At 38.4% G+C, this 24,228-nt stretch overlaps 1 long non-coding RNA gene across 1 annotated transcript; it reads right to left on the reverse strand.

The window, feature by feature from the left end:
• Positions 1 to 1,117: 1,117 nt before the first annotated feature.
• On the reverse strand, positions 1,118 to 3,334 carry LOC129900728 (uncharacterized). Its single transcript, XR_008769675.1, has 3 exons — positions 3,069 to 3,334; positions 2,458 to 2,501; positions 1,118 to 1,539 (listed from the first exon to the last, which is right to left on the reverse strand). It is a non-coding gene; the product is annotated as an uncharacterized LOC129900728 (long non-coding RNA).
• Positions 3,335 to 24,228: the final 20,894 nt, after the last annotated feature.

Consider the following 24,228-nt stretch of genomic DNA (forward strand, 5'->3'; position numbering starts at 1 on the left):
GATGGAACACTCTAGAGCTGGAAGCCAGAAGATGCGCTCTCACAGGAAGATTCAGTCCAACCTTCTCAAACTTGGCACCTCTACAGATCCCAACAAGGAGCATCCACTGGAATACAACACTACAAAGAGGAAGGAAAAGAATGAACTAAAATGAAGAAGAGAAACAAAGAAGAAAAATATTTACTTCTGTGAGCTGAAAAGAACTAGGATCAACAACAGCATGATAGGTATTGATGACCCACAGCTGAAGGAAACGGAAGCTCAAGCTCCAAACAGCATCAGCACCATGGATGGAGTGGTCGTAAGCTCAATACGGAAAATCCTAATATTTCGACCATACAAGGCAATGAATTAGGAAGAATGGGCCTCTTTTGTTTAATTTATTTCAAAAGCTATTTGGGCTTTATTTTGTACATTTTATTGTTATAAATAAAAGGGAAAATTATCAAAAAAAAATACTTTTTAATAAATAATTACTGATTTTAGAGATACTTTTTATTTATTATTATTTATAGCAATAATAGCAATATTATGATATATTTACTATGTATTAAAAGTGAATTATGCATGTAATATAAATGTATTATAAGTGTTTTAAAATATATTATACTTGTTTGGTAAGAAATTGACACAATGTATTATAAGTGTATTAAAGTATATGATAAATAAATTATCCATGAATAAAACTTGTATTATATGAGTTTTATAAATTATTCTCGCTAGTATGTATTAAAATTGTATTATAAGTATTCAGTAAAAAAAATATTATTACTATAAATAGTAAATATTTTCTTAATATGGTATATTTATGTAAATTTCCCTAAATAAAATGGAGCAACTGCTCCGAAATTAATTATAAAAAAAAAGGGCAGCCCGGTACACTAAAGCTCCCGCTATGCCCAGGGTGACACATATGAATAAGTGCAGGGCAGCTTATCACAAATTAAAGTAGAAGTATTTCCTTTTGGGATCACATAACAAGTGCGTGAAAAGTTCTTCGTCTATATTATGGAACTTTTTGTTTTTCCTTTAACAACAGGACGGCTTAAAAAAAATAGAATGACTCAAAAAATATTTAAAACGTAAAGCTAAATTAAGACATATTTACAAACATGGCTCATGCTTTTTATATCTGTCTGTATTTGAATTCTAATGTCACACCCCGATCTCAACAGGGTGTGATGGGCACCCGACTCCATGCTTGGAGCCGAGCGAACCCGCTGCTTCATAGTACATACTTAATCTCTTAGACTTTTACATCAACAAGAAATGAAAAACATAACTAAGCTTCGTGAATTATTTTTTTTTCTAAAATCTATCATCCCACAAAACTCGTAACATACGACATAATAACATATCGGCTGGTGACGCCGCTTACAAAGATGACACTCTATACCCACAACTCTGTCTGCAAGGTCTCTAACTTCGAATGAAACATCATAGCGTTTATAATCTGACTCGGCAGCACCCCAGGAACAAGTGGAGTTGCTAACCCCGCTGGAACATCTTCTATAATAGCTTCTACTTGTCTAGGTGTACCTGCGTGGCATGAAACGCAGCCCCCAAAGAAAAAGGGGGTCAGTACGAGTAATGTACCGAGTATGTAAGGCATGAAAATCAGCATAATAAAGAACATAAGGTATGAACAACCATATCGTAGAATCATAGACATATAGTGAGATAAGAGAGTAACATGTACATATGAGTGCCCTTTTAGGCCGGATGCCATGCATGCTTGTCTTTCATGTAAAATATATCTTTTTCATATACATAGAAAATAAAAGTCATATCACCGAACAACGTCGGCGTGCCCACATATGTCCCGCGTCCGGGCATCCCGCGTCCAGGATGAAAATTACTCCAACTGATCAGGTGGGAATGCGTCTATAGCGCCACATATACACCTCCCCATATCCCCCATATACATATACATATACATATAGACAGCATGCAGGAGAGCTCAACGAAAGTTGTGTATTTATCGGAGTGACGGAAGGTCGGTAACCTCCGATTATATTATGAATTAATCACGGTCGCTTTGTCTCACCTTGAAGGAACAATTATTATAGGATGAGACTATCAACGAAAGATAATATTAAGAGAACGTAGGATAAGGTCACAATCTTATAAGACGCCAAATCGTATACATATCCACATAGGACCAATTTCCAAAACTCGTAGAATAATCGGAATGAGCTATAATTCACAAATCAAGATAAGAGTCATGTCAAGTACCTTTTAAATATTACCATGGATTATATCATAATAAAACTTTATGTCAAAGACATGCCAAAAGAAGAGAAAGGATAGACTTTACATACTTATGCCAAAAATATACCAAAAGAAAGAAAGGTTTTACATACTTATAACAAATACATGCCAAAAGAAGAGAAAGTATAAGCTTTACGTACTTATGACAAAGACATGCCAAAAGAAGGAACGGTTAGCTTTACATACCTGTGCCGCGCCTTACTAGATACGCTTATGTCCAACTTGTTTTTCTACATTCAAGAGAGTTGACATAGTCATTAGATTCATCACCATATACTTGTCTCAATCCTTCAAACAAATTAATTTTCAATCTGCCGAAATTTCGGCAGCATCTCCCCTATAAATACACCATCCCCGAGATTTCAACTCGGCCACCATGTCAACAACCATATCAACAAAAAAAACCAGCAGTATATATACAATCAAATCACCTCAACTTTACACAACACATGCTCCAAACAACTAGCATAAAACTACGATACCAAAATAGAGTTTTTAACCTTTATTTCATAAAATCTTTAACCATACCAAACGGGGGGTCGTGTGGCTGCAACCAGAAGCAACCACACCCTTTTTAAAGTACTTTAAAGCCCTGCAACATATAACCCAACCAGCTGCACCCGCAGCGCCTCAACGACAACACACTACGCGACTTCGATTTAGCTACTACGACTTTAATTTAGTAGTTTCCAACATCATGCCTCCTTATACAATTTCTCTACCTCCAGCCATATTTAGGACATGTAATACACCTCATAACCACATCATAAACTCAAATTTTAAAGGAGAGACCTTACCTTTCCCGAAACTCGCCAAAACTTGCCTCGGAAGCTCACCTAGCGCGGCTAAAACTTTGGGGCTGTTTGATGACGTTTTGGGCTGCTCCAAACCATAAATTTTCATTACCAATACCTTCATAACATCATGGTACACCCTAGATAATTAATTCACGGAACGAAATCGGAAAACTCAATTTTTTTCCTCTTGGCCGCCACTAGTTTCTCTAGTTTCCTAGAGTTTCTTTTCTTCTTCTTGCTCTAGAATTTTCTCTCTTCTTGTCTTGAAATTTCTAGAATAGTATGGACTTGATGAGTCAAGGGACACATATATATATAGGCTACTTTTAGGGGTAACATGTGTCAATTCCTAAGTGATGACACATGTCAAGCCCTAAGTGGTGACACATGTCAAGCCTTCGTTGGTCCAACACCTCCCTTCCTCCAATCACGGGCTGCCATGTGGCATGTAGGGCCCACCACTTCTTGCTCCAGCTGCTGCCATATGGCACAACCAGCTGCTGCCACATGTCACTTCCTTTTCCCCCTCGTGGGTTCGTAGTCTCGTCTTATTTTACAAACCTATGTAATCCTTACTACGTAAGCTTGGTACGTACTCAAGTAGTTTAAGTATGTGAGATTTTCAAGTTGATAGCTTACGTATGTGACATATCCAAGGTAATAACTTACGCAAGTAAGACGAGTCCTACGACTCACTACTTGGCCTCCAATTCCTTCCGAATTCTTATGGTCCCTTTCTCCATTTTTTTCTACAATTTCTCTTTAAAAAAAATAAAGATGGCTTAATTGCCTTGCCATGTACACTTTGGTTCCTTCAAGAACATTCTTGAACGCTTTGCTAAATTCCCGTTTTACCCCTAGCCTTCCACAATATTACCATAGGCCACTTAGCGAATTTTCCTTTTTGCCCTTTACCTTTCCCAATATTTCCAAACTATTAATGTTCATAAATAATATTCATAACCAACTTGTGTGCTAAACAAAATAAAATATGGCCTTGTTTTAAACTTCCCGCGATTTTTCTCGAATTATCTGAAAATACCAAAATGCGGGATATAACATCTAAGAAATAAGAAAGATACATATTACTATGGAAATAAAATTATAAAAGTAAAAAAAAAAGAAGAAGTTGAAAGTAAGAAAAGTAGAACTTGGTTAATCTTGAAATTGATAACTTGATATCAAAATAAAATTTTATTATTTAAATTTATTTGCTGCAATGCTTGGAAATTTGAGAAGATCAGTGCAAAAAATATATTAGAAATCACCTCTAAATATTAAAAATTAAATCATACTTCATAACTTATGCACGTATTAATTATATGGCATTCTAATTCGCTAACCAAACATAATAATATGTGTGTTGAATTTTATACATGACATAAAAATATTACCAAACATTGTAAAGCTTATACAAAGTTTTATACCTGAACAACGTCAGTCATTATGCGGGATAGAAAGATGAATAACTTATACCTGAATAAAAAACTTAAAATGACTAAATTACCGTTTACCACTCCCAATTAAATATAAGTCTTTTCTAAAGTTATAATCAAATCCACCCTTTGTAGCAAAGAGAAGAGCTCATCATCTAACAAGGGTCAAGAAGAATCCGGTGAACTGGAGTCGAAGAAAAATCCACCACATGATAATGAGAATTCTCCCCTGAAAAAATTCCGTCTACAAAAGAAATTGAAGAATTTTTTATAAGATGCGAAAAAAGAATGCATAAATAATTTCAAAAAGTAAAACTTCCACGGTGAAAAAGAGGAGCCATTGGAAGGTTGTTTGGCTCTGTTTGATTTTTAGAATGTCTTTTGCTATGTTTGTTTTTAGAATTGCTTCTTTGTCTTTTTTTGTGCAGAATTTTGTATTCTTTATTATTTATCAATACAATGGATCTAAACTCACCCAAAATTTGTTTTAAAAAAAACAAAAAAAAAATACTAGGTATCAAATAGAAAAAACAAACTTCCTCATCAATATATATACTTGCTGGTTCAACTATATAAGGAAGTTGAAAAAGGTGGCATTCAGGTTATTATGGTAAATAAATAATTTATTTTTAAGAAGTATGTAGTATTTATTAATTTTTAATATAACAAATTAATATTTAAAAAAATTATTAAATCTTGTATAACTAAATCTTGCATAACTAAACTCTGTATTACTAATACCTGCATAACTAAACTCTGCATTTAGTGGTTGTTATAACGGAAAAGGACGGTTTAAAATTAATTTCAACTTTATTGAGAAAAAATCATTTTTTGAAAAGAAGAGTCGTCACTTAATTTTTTAAAGAAATTAAAAAAACTTAATTTAAAAGATCCTAACAGATTTAAGTCTTAAAAATTCAGAGAAAAAAGGTACGAGGTTCTTATTTCCACTTTGAGAAGGTGTTAAGAATTTAAAGTAGCCGCTAACGCACGGTTATCCGACGATTTGAATAATTATTTGACTAACTTTTGAAAATATAAATTTAAAAGAAAATGAAGACTTTAAAATTATTTATTAGAAAAAATGATCAAATTTAAACATTGAAAATAATATACATGTATATAAAAAAAAGTAAAAGTTTATCAAATGACTAAGTAAATGTAGAAAATTATTTAAAGAATAAATTAACATGAATTGGTTTATCTTTATGGGAATCTAATTAAGTTAAAATAAATTAAAATTTATATCTAAGCAAGCATAAATAACATAAGTAAATAAATTACTACAACCCGAATCAATATAAATAAACAATAAATAACACATGAAAATATGACCCAACACTTAATTTCTGTACGTTTGGACTAAGTTCATCTGCATTTTGGGCCTTAAGCACAATTCCACTGTATATCGCAATTGTATATACACTGTATATCGGATTGTATATATACTGTATATAGTGTATACAATATTATTTCTATATATCAAACTGTATACCACATGTTTGTTCCCTGTATCTGCTGTATATCACTATATATAACTGTATATCATACTGTATATACACTAATATCAGTGTATACAATATTATTTTCTTGCATATCAGCCTATATAGATACTGTATATCAGTGTATATGACACAGTTTTCAACCTATATTCTGTGTATACAACCCAATATCAATATTCAAATCATGTGTATTAACTTCCTTTCCATGTATCAACTTTCCAACAATTAGAGCAAGATGATGGGAGACTCAAAATTCAATGATATGCAAGGATGAAATCCAAAGATGGACTCAAATTGATATCACATGCACCAAAATAAAATTACATAAGCATTTACTCATTTTAAGCTAAATCAAGGATTATATCATGATATTTTAAGTTATCGAATTGATGGGCATCCTAGAAGTGACTAACAAAATGCATATATGTAGACAAAAAAAATGAAAGAAGAAATATATTCAAGTAACGAAAGAACACGGATTTAATATATACGCTATACTAGGTCAAATTTTAAAGAAAGAATTAAATCAATTAGGTAATGAAAGTTCTAATTAAATAAATATGTTATCTAAATCATGTTAAAAGAAGAAATTAAAAACATAAAAATCTATATTGTCAAAGAAAACTATTTGGAAAAATAATGAACAAAACTAAGATCTTTCATGAAATAATCTTAACACATGATAGTTAATTAATTCTAACACTTGTTAACCATAAGAAATTTCTATCATTAATCTAATTATTCTTATTACATGCTAACTAAAAAAAACTATGAATCAACTAAATATAAAACATGAAATAATTAAATAAAATAAAGTTGAGAAAAGATTTTATCTCTTTTCGGACAGTGAGACTGACGACGACGAGCGAAAGACAACTTCACCACCACCCAAGAGCTTGATGGAACTCCAATCCACAAAAAAAGAAAAATTGAAAATTTAGACTCGAACCTTCGTGGGTTCAATGTTATAAGAATACTATTCTTAACCTAAATTTTGACTTCAATCTCATATTTTCATTGAAGAAAAATATAGATTGAAAACTAGAAATTTTTACAACTTTTAGGCTGGGGATAAGAGTCCAAAATCCTAGCCAAGTTAAGAAAATTTCTAACTTTGGGGTGACTAAAAACCTCTCACTTCTTTCCTCTTCTTAATGAGAATATGAGCATTTATATAGGCTTCAAAAACTCCAAACTTTCATACATTTTCGATGTGGGAGAAGGTTGTTTTTTTTAAGAAAAAACTAAAAATTTCAAAAATACGAACTATAATTAAACTAATTCAAAAATACGAACTATAATTAAACTAACCTAACTAACATTGTATTTAGTAAAAAATAAAATCTTTTGAGATGATTTTCGAATATCCACATAAATAGTAATCAAAGATATAGTTATATAGAAATATGTATATTATACTAAAATTTATAAAAAGATAAAAATAGTTAAGAATAACATGAAAATATTTTTGTTTTTTATAAAAGCTAATTATTTCAAAAATGTTCAAAATTTAAAGAAATTTGATAGCTAACTTGCATTGTGGAAGGTCAAAAATGGGTGTCAACAGTGGCGGAGCCAGAATTTTGACTAAGAAGATTCAAAATCTGAAGAAGTAGACAGACGAACTAGTCGAAGGGGTTCGAAATCTACTATACATACATAAAAAATTATTTTAACCATAGATAAATAGTATAATTTTCTGCGAAAGTGATTCAGATGAACCCCCTAATTACAAGATGGCTCCGCCACTTGCATTACTAATTCCTGCATAATTAATTCATGTATTATTAATATGTGCGTAACTTTAACCACCGACCAAACGCCCCTAAAGGTATTTAATTTCTTGAAAAGCTCTGACAAATTTAGAAGCAAACGCATGTGCCTAGTGGACTAGACAATTGTTCTTTTCTAACAATTTATTTATATATAAGGAATAAACAACAGAACATTTAGGAGTAATCAACTGGGAATGATATAATAAATCAGTAATAAGGGCAATGCGTTAGTCTCACATAAAAAATAATACAAATATAACTTTAGGGAAAATTACCCTTCCATATGTTTTAAATTCGGATCTATGTTTATCTATATATTGTTCAATCTTGTCGACAAAATATTAATTATTGTATAATATTTATAATAATTTATAGTAATAAAATTTTCAGTTTGCTTAAAGAAAATATTCCCTCAAAGGGTTAGTAGTTATATATATATATATATATATCAAAACGTTACAAGTGGTTCAGTGCCACTATTTTCCTTTAAAGGGTTAGTAGTTATAGCAAGGTTACCCAAACGGGCTAGCTTATTACAATTAGAAGGCCTAATTAGTCTAGTAGAGGTAACTCCATTCTTATCCTTAGCAAGTTGATCCTTGATAAAGGTCGGCGAGGATTGCAAAACGATAGCTTTGTTATAACTTGTTAGACTAGCACCTTGCTTAGCTAATATATCTGCTACATAGTTTCCTTGCCTGAAGCTATGACGGACCACCGGATTCAACAACTTCCTCAACAGTGACCTGCATTCAAGGACAATAGATTCATAAGGTGGCTGAGCTTGGTTTAGTAATTGTAATACATTTCTCGAGTCTGTTCCAATTTCGATGGGGGGCCAATTGTTGGAGAGGGCTAATGCTAAGCCAGTGTGAAAGGCTTCTAACTCTGCCATAATATGGTTGTAAGCCATGCTCTTGTTAGAAAAACCCGCTATATAGTCTCCTTCATGATTTCGAAGAACACCACCTATACCAGCAAATTGTCCAGCCATACAAAAAGCTCCATTGCCATTCAATTTCACATAACCAGGAGGGGGTGAAACCATCTAACAAGAATAGTTTTATTCCCATTGTCATCATAGGATTTGTTACAAAGATTATACTCACGGGTGTGATTCTTTATGACCTAGACAGGGACAAAATCAATCTTATTTTTAAAGAAATTTACGTTCCGATTTAATCAAATTTGCCAAAGCGCAAAAGGAAAGAAATCCTCCCAAGAGTAGTGACTATAATGAACTGGGAAGCTGAGATTTCTGAGGGCGTAAAGCCAGTTACTAGTAGTTACCGAAAGGGAAGAGGTATTTAGCCCAATGTCAAGCCAACACTTCTTAGCAATGTAGCAATGAAGGAAGGCAAAGAGGATCGGGGGCTATACCAATATGATGCAGGTACTCCTTGGTAGGGAGTATATTATAAGATCAGAGTCAAAGAAAAAATTTAATTTTATTAAAAGTGTTGGTTTTCCAGACCCAAGAGGAGGAGAAGGCATTTGAAGGAATGGGATTATTAATAGAGTGCACAAATTTAGTGGTGAAGATTCCATTGGAGTTAATGGACCAGTAAGGCTTGTCAATACCTAAGTCAAGATTAGGCCTAATGTTGGAAGCTTTATCAATAGTGTCATTATTGATGGTGAAGGAAAATCTTGGACCAATCCCATTCACAGCCATTCCAAAGGTTAGCTAGGACGATGTTTTCTTCACCTTTTTTAAGAGGTCCATGGAGAATATGTCTAAGGGGTGGTAAGGTAGGGATCCATTGGAAATGCCAACAATTGATAGAGGACCCCAAAGAGGGAGTCCAGGCTATGGCCTTGGAGCAAATTTTCCCACCTAAATTGATGTTGTTCCAAATGAAGGAGGGAGAGGGAGAATGGTTGTGCACATTATATTTGTTCGTGAGGATACAAGTCCATAATGAGGAGTGGTTGGTGAGGAGTCTCCAAGCAAGGCTAGTGAGAAGAGCCGTATTTTTCTCTCGAGCTTTCATAAGGCCCAAACCACCACAATGCTTGGGGGTTGCAACAGTATCCCAAGAAATATAGTGGATCTTCCTTTTTTGAGGTGTGCTTCCCCAAAGGAAGTTCCTCTGGATTTGGTCGATACGTTTGCAAGTTTCTAAAAAAAGGGAGAAATATTGCATGGAATAGGACGGAATAGCATTAAGCGTTGATTGAGCCAAGATCATTCTTCCTGCCGGGGTGAGAAAATTAGTTTTCCAAGAAGAAAGCCGGTTCATCATGTTGTCAAGAATATAATGAAAGTCCGAAGCTTTCGGCTTTCGATTAAGGATGGGAAAGTCAAGGCACTTTCCAAAGTTGGTGGATGGACGTATTTGGAATAGGCTTTGGACCATAGTAAGAATGGAAAGGGTGCAGTTGTTCGAGTAGAATGCCTTTGATTTTAGCGAGTTGATTTTTTTGACCCGAAAGCTTGCAAAAATTGTCCATGCAAGTATTCATGTTGGTTAAAGATTTGGTATTTGCCCTAGCTATGAGGGTGAGATCATCCGCGAAGAAAAGATGGGATAGCGGGGACCTCTAGAGCTAAGTTTGACCGGATCCCAATTTAAGGTGTCTACTTGATAGTTAATATAGCTTGAAAGGAGTTCCATACAAAGGATGAAGATGTATGGTGACATCAGATCACCTTGTCTTATATCGCGAGAAGGAGAAAAGTAGTCAGTGCGAATACCATTAATTAGGACAACAATGTTGGAGGTGGTGATGCAACTCATAATAAGTTTTATAATCTTAGGAGGGAATTTGAAGTAGATAAGGGTGTGATAGACAAAAGACCATTCAATACGGTCAAAAGCTTTTTCCAGATTGATTTTCAGCATAACAATACCTTTTTTGCTTTTTGTATGATTGAGGTAATTCATGAGTTCCTGGACAATAATGGCATTATCACAAGCTCTTCTTCCTTTCAGAAAACTAGATTTAAAAGGACCAATTAAGTCCTGTAAATAGGGCTTGAGTCTAGTATCAATGACTTTAGTAATAATTTTGTAAATAGTATTTGCACAGTCCAATAGGACGAAAATTCTTTAAATTGTTAGCATTTTTGAACTTCGAAATTAGGCAAAGAAGAGTTTTATTCAAATCACTAGGGATGGACTGTGTTTGGAAAATGTGATGGCAATAATCAAAGACTGATTTACCAACCGTATTCCAATGGGTTTGGAAGAAGTGAGGATGGAGCCCATCGAGACCTAGAGCTTTGAAGGGCTTAAAGAAGAATAGAGCTAGAATGATTTCAATATCCTGAAGCGGGCGGTCTAAAGGGGTGAGATCTAGGGAGTGGAAACTCTTGGTGGTATTAACAATGCTAGTTCTATTGGAACTGTTGTGATCAGTGGTAAGGATAGAGCTGTAGAAATTGGAGACATGCTTAATAATGTTATTATGATCAGTAATCCAATTATTATTATCATCAACAAACTAAGAGATTTTATTGATCCTTCTTCTATTAAGAACGGACAAGTGGTAGAATTTAGTATTAGCATCCCCATCCTTAAGCCAATTAATTCTAGACCTAATTTTTCAAAAATCCTCTTCAATCTTTAGGCACTCCTATAGTCCTGAGTAAGGGAGTGTTCTAACTGCGGGAGGAATCTTCTATACGGGTAGGCCTTCGAATTTTGGATACCCTCTAACCTTCTCAAAATATTATTCTTATTGTGGAAGATATTGCCAAACGTATTTTTGCTCCAAATAGTAGCCTTTGATTGGAGGGTAGATATAGCATCAAGGAGATCCCTATCCTACAAATAGTGGGTAACTAAGTTCTTAAATTGAGGATGGGCTACCCAAATTTTTTCGAGTTTGAAGGGTCTGGTTGTAGGAGTACTGTACGAGTTGGTTAGACGCAGGAGGAGAGGATTATGATCGGAGTGAGTTTTGGGGGGGTGAGTAATGTAAGCGTTAGGGAAACATTATAACCAGGAATTGTTGGCAAAACAACGATCCAACCTTTCTAAGATAAGACCACCATTATTCCTACGATGATTGGACCAAGTATATTTACCACCTTTAAAACCAAGGTCAATGAGATTACAATTATTAATACAGAAACAAAATCTAACACTCCTATTAATGTTAAAATTTCGGCCTCCCCACTTATTATTATGGTTAAGAATATCATTAAAATCCCCTGCAATGAGCCAAGGGCCATCAAAAGAGGAAGCTATATTTTCTTAGTCTAAAGAGTATTATGATGGTCAGACTTAGTACTAGCATAGATAGCGGTAAACCACCAATTTTTAAGGCTAGTAAATACCTCGATCATGGCTTGGATTTCCTGGGAAATACATTTGATGCGAGCCAGTATCACTATGCTAGTGATCAAAAGCAGAACTATACCCCCTGATCTTTCTTGGGCTGGGACCTCATAGTAATCGTCAAAATCAAAGCCAGTCTTGAGATTTGAATGGTTTTCTTTCTTAGTTTCCAGTAAGGCAACCATGTAGGGACTATGGTTTTGGATTAACTCCCTAAAGCTTCTTTTAAAGTTATCATTATTTGTACCCCTCGTATTCCAGACAACAAAACTAGTAGGTTGATTCATAATGATAGAGTTAGTTGGAGGGGGGCTGGGATTCCTGATTTTCCAAAATTGGAAAGCAACTTGGGTTCACTATCGGAGTCATCACTACAACATATTTTTCTAGGGCTATGTTCAGAGGAGGTCGGAGGTCGAAGGAGCATTTCTTCAGAGCTATAGGACAATTAAGGATATACTTATTGTCCTCTCCTTCTGGAAATATCATAAGGGCTGATTTTCGAAGACTTGAGATTTCCGTGAACGAGATCCTTACTAGTATGTTCCCGTCTCCCCCGTTTAGGTTTTGAGCCTGCTGTTGGGGAATATCCATAGGGGAATGGATTTGGGATCCAAATGGGATGCACCTACATGACTGGCATTACTTATCATGGGAAGAATAGAGGGCTCTAGCTCATTATCTCCAAAAGGGTGACGAAGGGTAGTTGGGCCATGCTTGCCATGTTCGGAAAAGATTTTAGGTGCAGAGGTAAGTTCCATAGAGCTTGCATGGTGCTGAAGAAAGTTGGGGTTACTACAGGTGTTAGCGGATCCATCACATTTGTCATCCACATCTGATTGACAAAGTTTTTCATGGCTATCTTCATTCCCTCCGTTATTAGCTGGGCTAGTAGGAAGTTCAAATTCTAAAGAATTATCATGTTTCCACTCCATTGGTATCCATGGAAAATAGGGTTGCATGTCCTAGCAGAGCTATCTCCACCTATGATTGGGGGCTATGAAGAGGGTGAACTTGTTGAGTAGCAAAGATTGGTGGAGTTAGTGGTGGTTGAGGATGAGATGGTGGAAAGTCTTGGTTGCTCATTGGTGGATTAAGAGTTTGAGATGAGCGTGAGATTGGAAAGAGGCGGATTTTTTGATGCACTGGGACTAAAGTTTTGAACATTGTGTTCACTGACAGTGGTAGTATTAGAAGAGATGGAGTAATTTGAGATCGTCAATGATTGAGTATCATTGTGTGAAGATATAGAAGAGGAGATAATGGCTAGAGTTAGTATGTTAGGAGTAGGAGCACTGTGTAGGAGGTTTTTTCCCATTGTTTGCTTGTCCGCTTGTTTAAACGAATTTGCCAAGTGTTTACACTTAGTATGACTGCCCTCTATATCCAAATCAGCCCTAGGGATAGTAGGGGTAATTGTGGAAAGACTCTGATTAGTGTTCTGGGGTGGCGACACGTAGTTGACATGTGTCGACAGTCCTAAGTAAGTTTGCCTAGTTTGTATCGCTATAGTAGAGAAGGAGCCTGGTCCATTAATGGAGTTTTTTCCAACATCTTCTAAGTTGTCCAGGACATTAAAATTGTTAATGGAAAAGTGAGTCGGCTTGAATATTCAATTGTATTTTGAATTCAGACGGCATGATAATTTATAGGGGCAGTAGTATCCCCAGAAAAGTTTCTAACGGTTTCCCCATAGACATTGCTAGATTTAAAGTTTGGAGTAGGTAAAAAGACTTTAGATTTAAAGGTTAAATTTTGAGAACTTAAAAACTTACCTGATACTATATCAAAAATGTTAACATGTATACCTGAGTTGTTTTGTTTACTGATGCTCCTACCTTAGGATGAACTTTCCCGTCCTTTTCTTGGGAATTTTACTGTATGCCATTGTTCTAGAGTTTGTTGCAGAGGTATTGAAGATTCCCCATCTCGACCTACCTGATGAGTGTTGATTTCAGTAGAATTGATTGTCCTTCATGCTTCCTCATCTTGTTTCTTATCAACATGCTTTAGTAAGAATTCGTAAGGACAATTTAAGATTGTATGTCCCAATCACCCACAACCTTTACAGAGAAAGCCTTCACCTTTATATATGATGTCTTGTTTATGGGAGCCTATTTGGATGGAGGTAGTGATTGGTTCCTCCATGGAAATCTGTATACACAACCTTGCGTACCTTCCACGCAGCGTTGCACTCGTACAAGCGTCAATCTTCAACAACTTGCCAATAGAATTACCAATACGTCTTAACAGAATGCCATCATAGAATTATGTTGGGAGTTGTGGAAGACGAACCCATATAGCAGCAAAGGTAAGTTTAGTTTTGGATGGGTTGAAATTTGGTTTCCATCTTCTGATCGAAAGGAAATGGCCATTAATAAACCATGGTCCATTTTGGAGGACATGGGCTGCATTTTCTTCCTTCGAGAATTTGACAATGAAGTAATTCAAGCCAAGATCGATGAGAGGGAAATTATCAGTGAAACACCATAGAGTTTGAATTTTATTTTTCAAGTATTGGTGGGCGATGCGTTTTCCTATGAGTTTAATGATAAGGGGATGTTTCCAAGGAGTTCATAGCCTTTCATTATCCTCCTAGAGAGTGTGATGGTTTTAATATTGTTGATTAGGCTATGCCCCGCCTGATTTTCATTGGGTATTTTCGAGGATGGAGATTCGTTATAATTGCTAAAATCTCCCATATCTATATCTGATATATATTCATTGGCTATCAACTTTGCTTTGAAGCTATTATCCATGATAGTATCGTGGGGTTTATCTGTGAGGTTCCGGAGGGATTTGAGCCTCCATTGACTGATGGGAGCTATGCAACATTAGGGGTGGGGGTGATGAAGCTAGGTAAGAACCAGAGTTGTTAGTATTCTAGAGAGAAGGGGAAGAAACTAAACTCTTCCTCTCTTTTCACTATTGGTATTTGGTGGTTGAAAGGTATATAAATTGCAAAAAAAAAATTAAAATAAATAGGGTCATTTACTAAATAACTATCTCAAAAAAGGATAATTACAGAAAATTTTGCTAAAAATAATAAAATATTATAGTGAAATAAATAATTTCTTTCCACTTTTACAAGAGGTCTTAGAATTTTATTTATTTATTTTTGGGGGGAAAGGGGGAGGGAGCGGGTGTGGGAGAATAGAAATTTTAGGATGAAAAATAATTATTATAAAAATTTTCTTTAATAGGCTTTTATGTTGGGGTGGGCATAAAATACCGAAAACCGAATTACCGAACCGAACCGGTTATTTCGGTATTTTGGTATTTGGTATTCGGTACTTCGGTTCGGTATTCGGTACCGAAATGTTAAATTTTGGTATTTCGGTTTCGGTTTCGGTATTTTATAATTTTCCCGTTCGGTATTCGATATTTCCCGAATACCAAATTTATTTCTATTGGGCTATTGGCATTTGGCAATTGGGCCTCCTATAATTATTTTTGTTGGGCCATTTCTATAATTTATCTATATCTATTTCATTTCAGTATCAAATATTTACCTCTAATTCTTTATACTGCCCATTGCCCAACCCTAATCTTCACTCTTCACTTCTCACTTGAGTCACTCTTCACCGTCTCTGCGCCTCAGACCTCAGTCTTCACTCTTCAGTCTTCACGAATCACGCCGCCTTCAGCCCTTCAGCTTCACGCCGCCTTCGCCCTTTAGCCCTTCAGCTTCACGCCACCATCAGCTTCCCGTTCTCCATCAAATACCAAATCTTTTGGAAAGATTTGTACGGGATTAGTGAAACATAGGTTCCAGGTAAGAGATTCATGTTGATTGATGTTTTTGAGTAGTTTATCAACATCAAGCTTTCTAGGAAGAGTAGAAACAACATTTTGGAGTTAACTTGTGAATTGCAACATTCACCTCCATCGCTATTCCAAGATTTTGAATATACTGCTTCTTGTTTTTAAGTTGAAAAGGGAAAGTATATAATACAAGGAAAAAGTGTACAGCTGAGCTATGAGGACTAGTTGTTATTGATTTTGATGTTCTGTTTATATACTTTCTCTTTCTCTTTTGATGTTCTGTTCAAAAAACCCAAATATTCTATATCTAAAATTACAGCTTATGTTTTTTGATGTTGTTGTTGTGTGTTGTAGGTGTAGTGTAGCTGCTGCAGGTGTAGTGTAATCTGTGTAGGTGCTGCATGTGGTGTTGTTGACTGTTGTTGTTGTGTGTTGCTGAAAAATAGATGGGTGTTGTTAGTTGCTATTGTTTGTTGCTGTTGTTTGTTGCTGTTTTTGTGTGCTGCAGGTGTAGTATAGGCTGTGTAGGTGCTGTAATTTATATTTTTTGATGTTGTTGTGTGTTGCAGCCTTGCAGGTGTAGTGTGCAGGTGACTGTTGTTGTTGTGTGTTGCTGAAAAACAGGTGGGTGTTGTTAGTTGCTATTGTTTGTTGCTATTTTTGTGTGTTGCAGGTGTAGTGTAGGTTGTGTAGGTGCTGCAGCTTATATTTTTTGATGTTGTTGTTGTGTGTTGCAGCCTTGCAGGTGTAGTTTGCAGGAGACTGTTGTTGTGTGTTGCTGAAAGCCTGAAAAATAGGTGGGTGTTATTAGTTGCTATTATTTGTTGTTGTTGTTGTGTTGGTGAAAAACAAGTGGGTGTTGTTTGTTGCCAGAAAGAACTTTGTCTTTGCTATTCCAAATGAAAGGGAAGATGCTGAAAAAAAAGGCTTGAATTACTATATTGTAAATCAGTTTTTGTTTTCATGTTCTTGTTCTGTCAATTATGATGAAATTTGAGGAGCTTGTCATAACAGTTGGCAGTTTTAAGTTCATAATGCCTTTTCAATTTTCCCTGTTCTCTTTATGTGATGTTTATATTAAAAACAAGTCATATTTTTGGTAATTACCATATGCAGAAATCGTCTATCAGTGATTTTGGCCTTGCAGAGATTTCAATGTCTTTTAGATGCATAATGTTAGTAATGTAACTAGAACGTTTACAGATGCACTGAATCCCAAAATGAAAAGACAACCATCTTTGAACTGCAGGGACAAATGCAAGATTTTATCTTATTCTACGCATCTTAGTATATTTCTTAACTATTTCTTTCCAGCAGCTATCAAGTGATAGATATACTTGTGCTGAAGCATAAATTGAGCATGCATCATTCAGTGTGATAGTGGTTGATTTCCTTTGTCGCTTTGATTATAGTTGATCCACAGTTGTTCCTTGTTAAAAATTTAAAATTGCTGCATTCAGTCATTCATATTGGTATCGTCTATCAATAATTTTGGCATGTAGAGATTTCAATGTCTAATACAATACAGTGGACTTTGACTTTAATATGGTATTACCGAATACCGTACCGAACCGAATTTTAATTTACCGATTACCGAATTACCGAACCGAAGTTTAAAAGTTTGGTATTTGGTATATACTTTGAATTACCGATTACCGAATTATCGAATCCAAATTTTAAAAATACCGAACCGAATACCGAACGCCCAGCCCTACTTTTATGCAACATAAATCTAGATTAATTGATGGAAAATCAAAAAAAGTTCATGTGCTATTTTAGATAAGAATAAAAAAAAATTATTATAGAGTTCTTTTAAATGGGCTTTCATGCAACATAAATCTAGAATTAATTGATGGAAAATGAGAAGAAAGTTCATGTGCTTAGAGAAGATTAATGATTCAAGTATACATGTGCAGACCTAGAGGAGTGAGTGGTTGTCCATTCGGTCACCTTTGATAAAAAATTACATTATTTATATGAAGAAGGAACTAAAATATCCTTAAAATATTGATATTGATATAAAAACATTCCTCATTTATCTTTTGGCCTCAAAAAACCCTTGGGGTTAACCTGGCCATATTCTACCCTTTTTCACAAATGAAATTCTTAGTCCATTTAATTAATTTTTCATTTATATGTGGCATTATGTGATTCATTGTTCAATTTTATTAAATATAACTAATTAACCCAACTCAAAACCCGAATCCAGACCCTCCGCCCAACAAAATACCCGACCTTCTTCTTCATCTTCCTCTCTTCTTCTCTTCAGAACTTCATGGAATACACAAGAAATATAAACTTTAAAACTAAACTCTATGTTGCAAAAGCTTTGCAAGTCACAAGAAATATAAATCAACGGATTAAGACATCTTCATAGATAACTAGTAATGGCATTGTCATATATTTTGAACCCACAAAAAATTCAGTCACTTGTTCAAGATGGATTAATATCAAAATATAAAATATTAAGTTTCAATGTCATTACATAACACTGAAAAACAAAAAAGCGACTAGATGAGCCTAGTTCTTCTCTACTGCTTTCCACCTCTTTTCGCCTTCAATTTGCCAGTTATTTTCTCCTTTTCAACCGTCAATTGATTTGAAGTCATAGCTTCTTTTCCTTTCCAAGCCAACTTTCTTGTTGAGTTTGGCAAATTAGTAGGCATGCTCACATCATTTTCATCACCCTTGAAGCTAATAAGAGAGAAGAAGAGAGGAAGATGAAGAAGAAGGTTGGGTGTTTTGTTGGGCTGAGGGGATGGATCCGGGTTTTGGGATTTTGGGTTAATTAGTTATATTTACTTAAATTGAACAACGAATCACGTAATGTCACATAATAAATGAAAAATTAATTAAATGGACTAAGAATTCCTTTTGTGAAAAAGGATAGAATAGTGTCACGGACTTAGACTTCAACTAAGACCTCCGTGCGGCACTTGACAACTTACTCACGAATCTTTCACGATCTTGTAAGCTCAAATAAGCCTTTAAGACTAGATCGCTAAGGGAACGCTAGATTGTAAGAAAGACAAGAGAGTTTTTATGAAAAAGGCTTTTGTATTGCTTTGGAAGAATGCTTGTTTGCTTGATGATTTTCTACAAATGAATGCCCCCTCTATTTATACTACTTCTAAGGGGCCTAAGTGTAAATAAAATTTACTATACAAGTCCTTCCATATTTACAAAGAAGTCTCTCTCTAGAATTCTTTACACATTCTAGAGAATTCCAAGTCTTTCAAGACTTCTCTGCAAGCTTCTATAAGTATCTAGAGTCTTCCACTAACCTCTCCAAGACTCTAGATTCTTCTACCTTCTTCAATATCAAGTGGCGGGCCATAACACTCTCCTCCATCTGATGTGGCGATGACCGCGGTGCACTGCTGCTGCAAGAAATCCCGGATTTTGTCTTTGAACTGCCACAGGTCTTCATATCTCTCCCAAGTGGCCTCCTTCGGAGATTGTCCCTTCCAATGGACTAGGAACATAGCAGTGGCTTGTTGTCCCTGTTTTCGCTTGGCTTGGTAGTCCACAATGGCCTCGATGTCTCGATCATGGGAGGCGGTGATTGTGATTGGCGCACGACTTAATTCTCCTCGGCTAGGATCATTCTTGTCCTCATGGTACGGCTTGAGAACACTGGCATGGAAAACAGGATGAACCTTAAGATGCGGTGGTAGCTCCAACCTGTAAGAGATCTTGCCAACCTTGGCAACGATCCTGAACGGGCCCTCGTACTTTCGCATCAAGTTTTGATGCATGCCTCGCAACGTCTTGAATTGCCTGGGGTTGAACTTGACCAAGACCATGTCTCCAACTTGGTAATCCATGGGACGACGCTTGCGGTCGGCAAACTTCTTCATCTTCTTCGCTTCCTTGTCCAAATAAGACTTGGCAGTGTCGAGCTGCTCCTCAAAGCCCTTGGCCATGTGATAGGCCCCCAAACTCTTACCCTCGAACGCGGCCGGTAGTGAATGTGGAGTTTGTGGCTGCTGGCCTGTGGCTAGCTCGAATGATGTCCGCCCTGTGGCCTCACTCCGCTGTAGGTTGTATGAGAATTGGGCTACGTCCAGTAGTCTCGCCCAATCCTTCTGATGGGAGCTCACAAAATGCCTCAAGTAGCACTTCAACAAGGCATTGACTCGCTCTGTTTGGCCGTCTATCTGCGGGTGGAAACTAGTGGAGAAATGTAATTTCGTGCCAAGAATTTCAAACAATTCTCTCCAAAAGTTCCCGGTGAAGCGTGGGTCTCTGTCACTAATGATGTGTCTTGGCAATCCCCAATACTTTACCACATTCTTGAAAAATAGTCTGGCAGCCTCCTTAGCAGTGCAACCTGCCGTGGCGGGCATGAAACTGGCATACTTGGAGAACCTGTCCACTACAACCATAATCGTCCCGTACCCGTCGGACTTTGGTAAGCATGTGATGAAGTCCATGGTCACGCTCTCCCATGGACGCTCCGCTACGGGCAGGGGCTCCAAATGTCCTCCTGGTTGGCGCTGCTCTACTTTGTCTTGCTGGCACACAAGACAAGTCTGCATATAGCATTCAATATCGTCCCGCATGCGTGGCCAGTAGTAAATCGCCTCAATCAGTGCCCTTGTGCGACGCTGCCCTGGATGTCCAGCCCATAAGGTGTCATGACTTTCTTTCATGATTCGTCGCCTGATAGCTCCGAATTTCGGCACATAGATCCTTCGCCCGGCGGTAAGCAAGAGTCCATCTTCTACCCAGAAGCACCTTGTCTTGCCCTGAATGGCTAACTCCATAAGCTTCTTTGCCTCTGGGTCATGCTGCAGACCATCCTTGATTGCATCCTGGATGTCGCAATGTGTTGTGGTGATGGCCGCCAGCTCGAACTTCCTGCTAAGGGCATCAGCCACAACATTGCCTTTGCCCGGCTTGTACTCCAACTCATAGTCGAACTCAGCCAAGAAGTCTTGCCACCTAGCTTGCTTCGGGGTGAGTTTCTTTTGTGACTGGAAGTAGCTAGTGGCCACGTTGTCGGTCTTGACTAAGAACTTGGAGCCAAGTAAGTAGTGTCTCCACGTGCGTAGGCAATGGACGATGGTTGTCATCTCCTTCTCCTACACGGTGTACCGTCGTTCTGTCTCGTTCAGCTTGTGGCTTTTGAAGGCGATAGGGTGTCTCTCTTGCATCAATACTCCCCCAATGGCATAGTCGGAGGCATTTGTATGTACTTCGAATGTCTTGGAGAAGTCAGGCAATGCTAGGACCGGCTCCTCTGTTACGGCAGCCTTGAGGTCTTCAAAGGCCTCCTTGCACTCCTCGCTCCAAACCCACGGCTTATTCTTCTTCAATAGCTCAGTAAGTGGGGCGGCTCTGGCGGAGTAAGCGCATATGAACCTGCGGTAATAGTTAGCAAGTCCAAGAAAAGATCTAAGTTTGGTTACCTTTGTGGGCGTCTCCCACTCTTTAATGGCCCGAACTTTTGCCTCGTCCATCCGTAGCTCTCCCTGGCTGATAACATGTCCCAGGAAGTGCACTTCATGTTGGGCGAACTCGCACTTCTCCCGCTTGATGAAAAGCTCATTCTTGCGCAAGACTTGGAACACTTTCTTTAGATGTTCCATGTGCTCCTCCAAGGTGTTGCTATAGATGACTATGTCATCCAAGTAGACTGCTACGAACTGATCTAGGTAGGGGTGGAAAATCTTGTTCATTAGTATGCAAAAGGTGGCGGGTGCGTTGGTTAAGCCGAAAGGCATTACCAACCACTCGTAAGCTCCGTACCTCGTCACACATGTTGTCTTCGGTTCATCTCCTTCTGCTTGCGTACCTGGTAGTAGCCCTTCCTTAGATCCACCTTGGTGAAGTACTTGGCCTGTCCAAGTCTATCAAACAAGTCGGCAATGAGCGGGATAGGGTACTTGTTCTTCACGGTCACCTTATTGAGCGCCTGATAGTTTATGTATAGGCGCAACGAGCCATCCTTCTTCTTTTGAAATAACACTGGCGCGCCATAAGGTGCTTTGGATGGACGGATATGACCGGCCTCGAGGAGCTCCTTCAACTACTTCCTCAGCTCCTCTAACTCGGGTGGAGCTATGCGGTATGGAGGGTATGCGGGCGGCCTCGCTCCTGGCTCCAGCTCGATCTTGTGGTCTACCTCGTGTCTCGGAGGTCGGTGTCTTGGCAACTCTTCGGGCATCACGTCTCTGTTTTCTTCAAGCACCTTCTATATGCAAGGTGGCAATGTCTCCTTGGCACCATTGCCTTCATCCAAGCTCGCAATGGTGGCTATGAACGTCGGCTCCCCCTTCTTTAGGCCCTTCACAAGCTGCATGGCCGACAGGTGGGCTTGTCCTTCCTTCTTCGGCATCTTGACTAGAGGTACCATGTAGGGTCCCTCTCGCTCCATCACCAAGAGTTGTTGGAGGTAGGGATCGATCATCGTGTGGTACCGTTGGAAGAATTCCTGCCCAAGTATAATATCAAAGATATCTAAGGGGGCGACAGTGAAGCTTGTCTTACCTTGCCACTTGCCCAACGTGATGTCCACTCCATGAGCGACTCCGCACACGGGAGTCAATGGGGCATTGACCGTCTTCAGGCGGGTGTTGCTTGGCCCATAACTTAGCCCCAACCTTGCTGCCGCCATCTTGGTCATGATGTTGGCTTCTGCTCCAGAATCTACCATGGCACGGGCTGGTCGTTCGTTGATGGATATGTCAACATACTGGGCAGAGTAATCCCCCGCCTTCTCAGCTTGCTTCACGATGGCTCCACATAGCCCGTTCATGCCTAGCTGAGTCGTGTCCGAACCCTGCCCTTGGTCCACTTCCTTGTCCTTTCGCTCCTGCAGTATGGCACCAAGATTCTTCATCTCCGGACACCTAGTATAGCCGTGAGGACCTCCACATATATAGCAGTCGTTGTCCTTCGTGGTCTTCTCCTTTCTCTCGGCGTAGCCCTGTCGCCCGAACCTTCTACCGTCGGACTTGTTGGAATCATAGCTCCTGGGTGGAGGGTGTTGCTCTTTGCCTTTGCCACGATCTCCCCCACCTTTGGCATGACTACTCCTTGTTTCTTTGCCCTTGCCCCTGTCATGCCTGTCATGCTTAAAGTCCGTCAGGGCTTCGGCTTGGGTGTTGTCCTCATCGATGGTGCTGACTTGACGGCGCTCCAACTCCGTCTTGGCCCAACTCTGCAGCCCATCCATGAAGTGGAAGAGCATATCTTCATCTGTAAGGTTGGGGATTTGAAGCATAAGGGTAGTGAACTCTTTCACATAGGCCCGTATGCTACCCGTATGCTTCAGCTCCCGGAACTTGCGTTTGGCCTCATAGATGACATTGTTGGGGAAGAAGGCTTTCTTGAACTCATCCCGGAACTGCTCCCAAGAGTTGATGGTGCATAGACCCTTCCTGATCTCGGACTCCTTGCGCTTCCACCACAGCATGGCCATCTCCGAGAGATATAGCACGGCCGTGTTGATCCTCGTCTCATCGCTCTTCACTTTGTTACACTTGAAGTAATTCTCCAAGTGCCAAATGAAGTTCTCCACCTCTTGTGCATCACGGGCACCTTTAAACATTGGTGGCTTGGGAGCCTCAATCTTGGCCTCCCGGTCCGCACTGGACGTCATGCATCTCTCCGCATCTATGTCTCCTTTGAGTGCTGCTATCTTGGCCTTCATGGTCTCCATCGTGCTTAGCGCGTCCATGAGCCGACACTCCAAGGAAGTGATCACCTCCTTCACCTCGTACTCGGCAGCCTTGTGCACCTCCAACTCCTTCCGGATGTTGTCGTTCTCCTCAAGGGTGAACTCCTCTAGAGACTTGAACTTGCCGTCGACCTTGTTCAAGCGCTTGCCTAATATCTCCACAGCTTGCCGGGCAGCATCCACCCTTACAATCCACTCCATGCCGGGCGTGACGTCCACGGGATCCTCGCCTCGCTCATCGTCACTCACCTCAGTGGCCGAGGGTGAGTAGGATGTTAGGGCCTCGCTTGGTGTAGGCTCAAGCGGCACCTCCTCATTTCTCTTAGAGTTTTTCTTTCCCTTGCGGTGCTTCCTTCCAACATCTTGCTTGACGTTGGTGGCGGTAGTGGCGTTGATGTCTCCCTCACTTGCCATATCCCTTAGTAGAACCTTGCTCTGATACCACGTTGTCACGGACTTAGACTTCAACTAAGACCTCTGTGCGGCACTTGACAACTTACTCACAAATCTTTCACGATCTTGTAAGCTCAAATAAGCCTTTAAGACTAGATCGCTAAGGGAACGCTAGATTGTAAGAAAGACAAGAGAGTTTTTATGAAGAAGGCTTTTGTATTGCTTTGGAAGAATGCTTGTTTGCTTGATGATTTTCTACAAATGAATGCCCCCTCTATTTATACTACTCCTAAGGGGCCTAAGTGTAAATAAAATT

Source organism: Solanum dulcamara, chromosome 8 (assembly GCF_947179165.1).
Source record: "Solanum dulcamara chromosome 8, daSolDulc1.2, whole genome shotgun sequence".
NCBI classification, from domain to species: domain Eukaryota; kingdom Viridiplantae; phylum Streptophyta; class Magnoliopsida; order Solanales; family Solanaceae; genus Solanum; species Solanum dulcamara.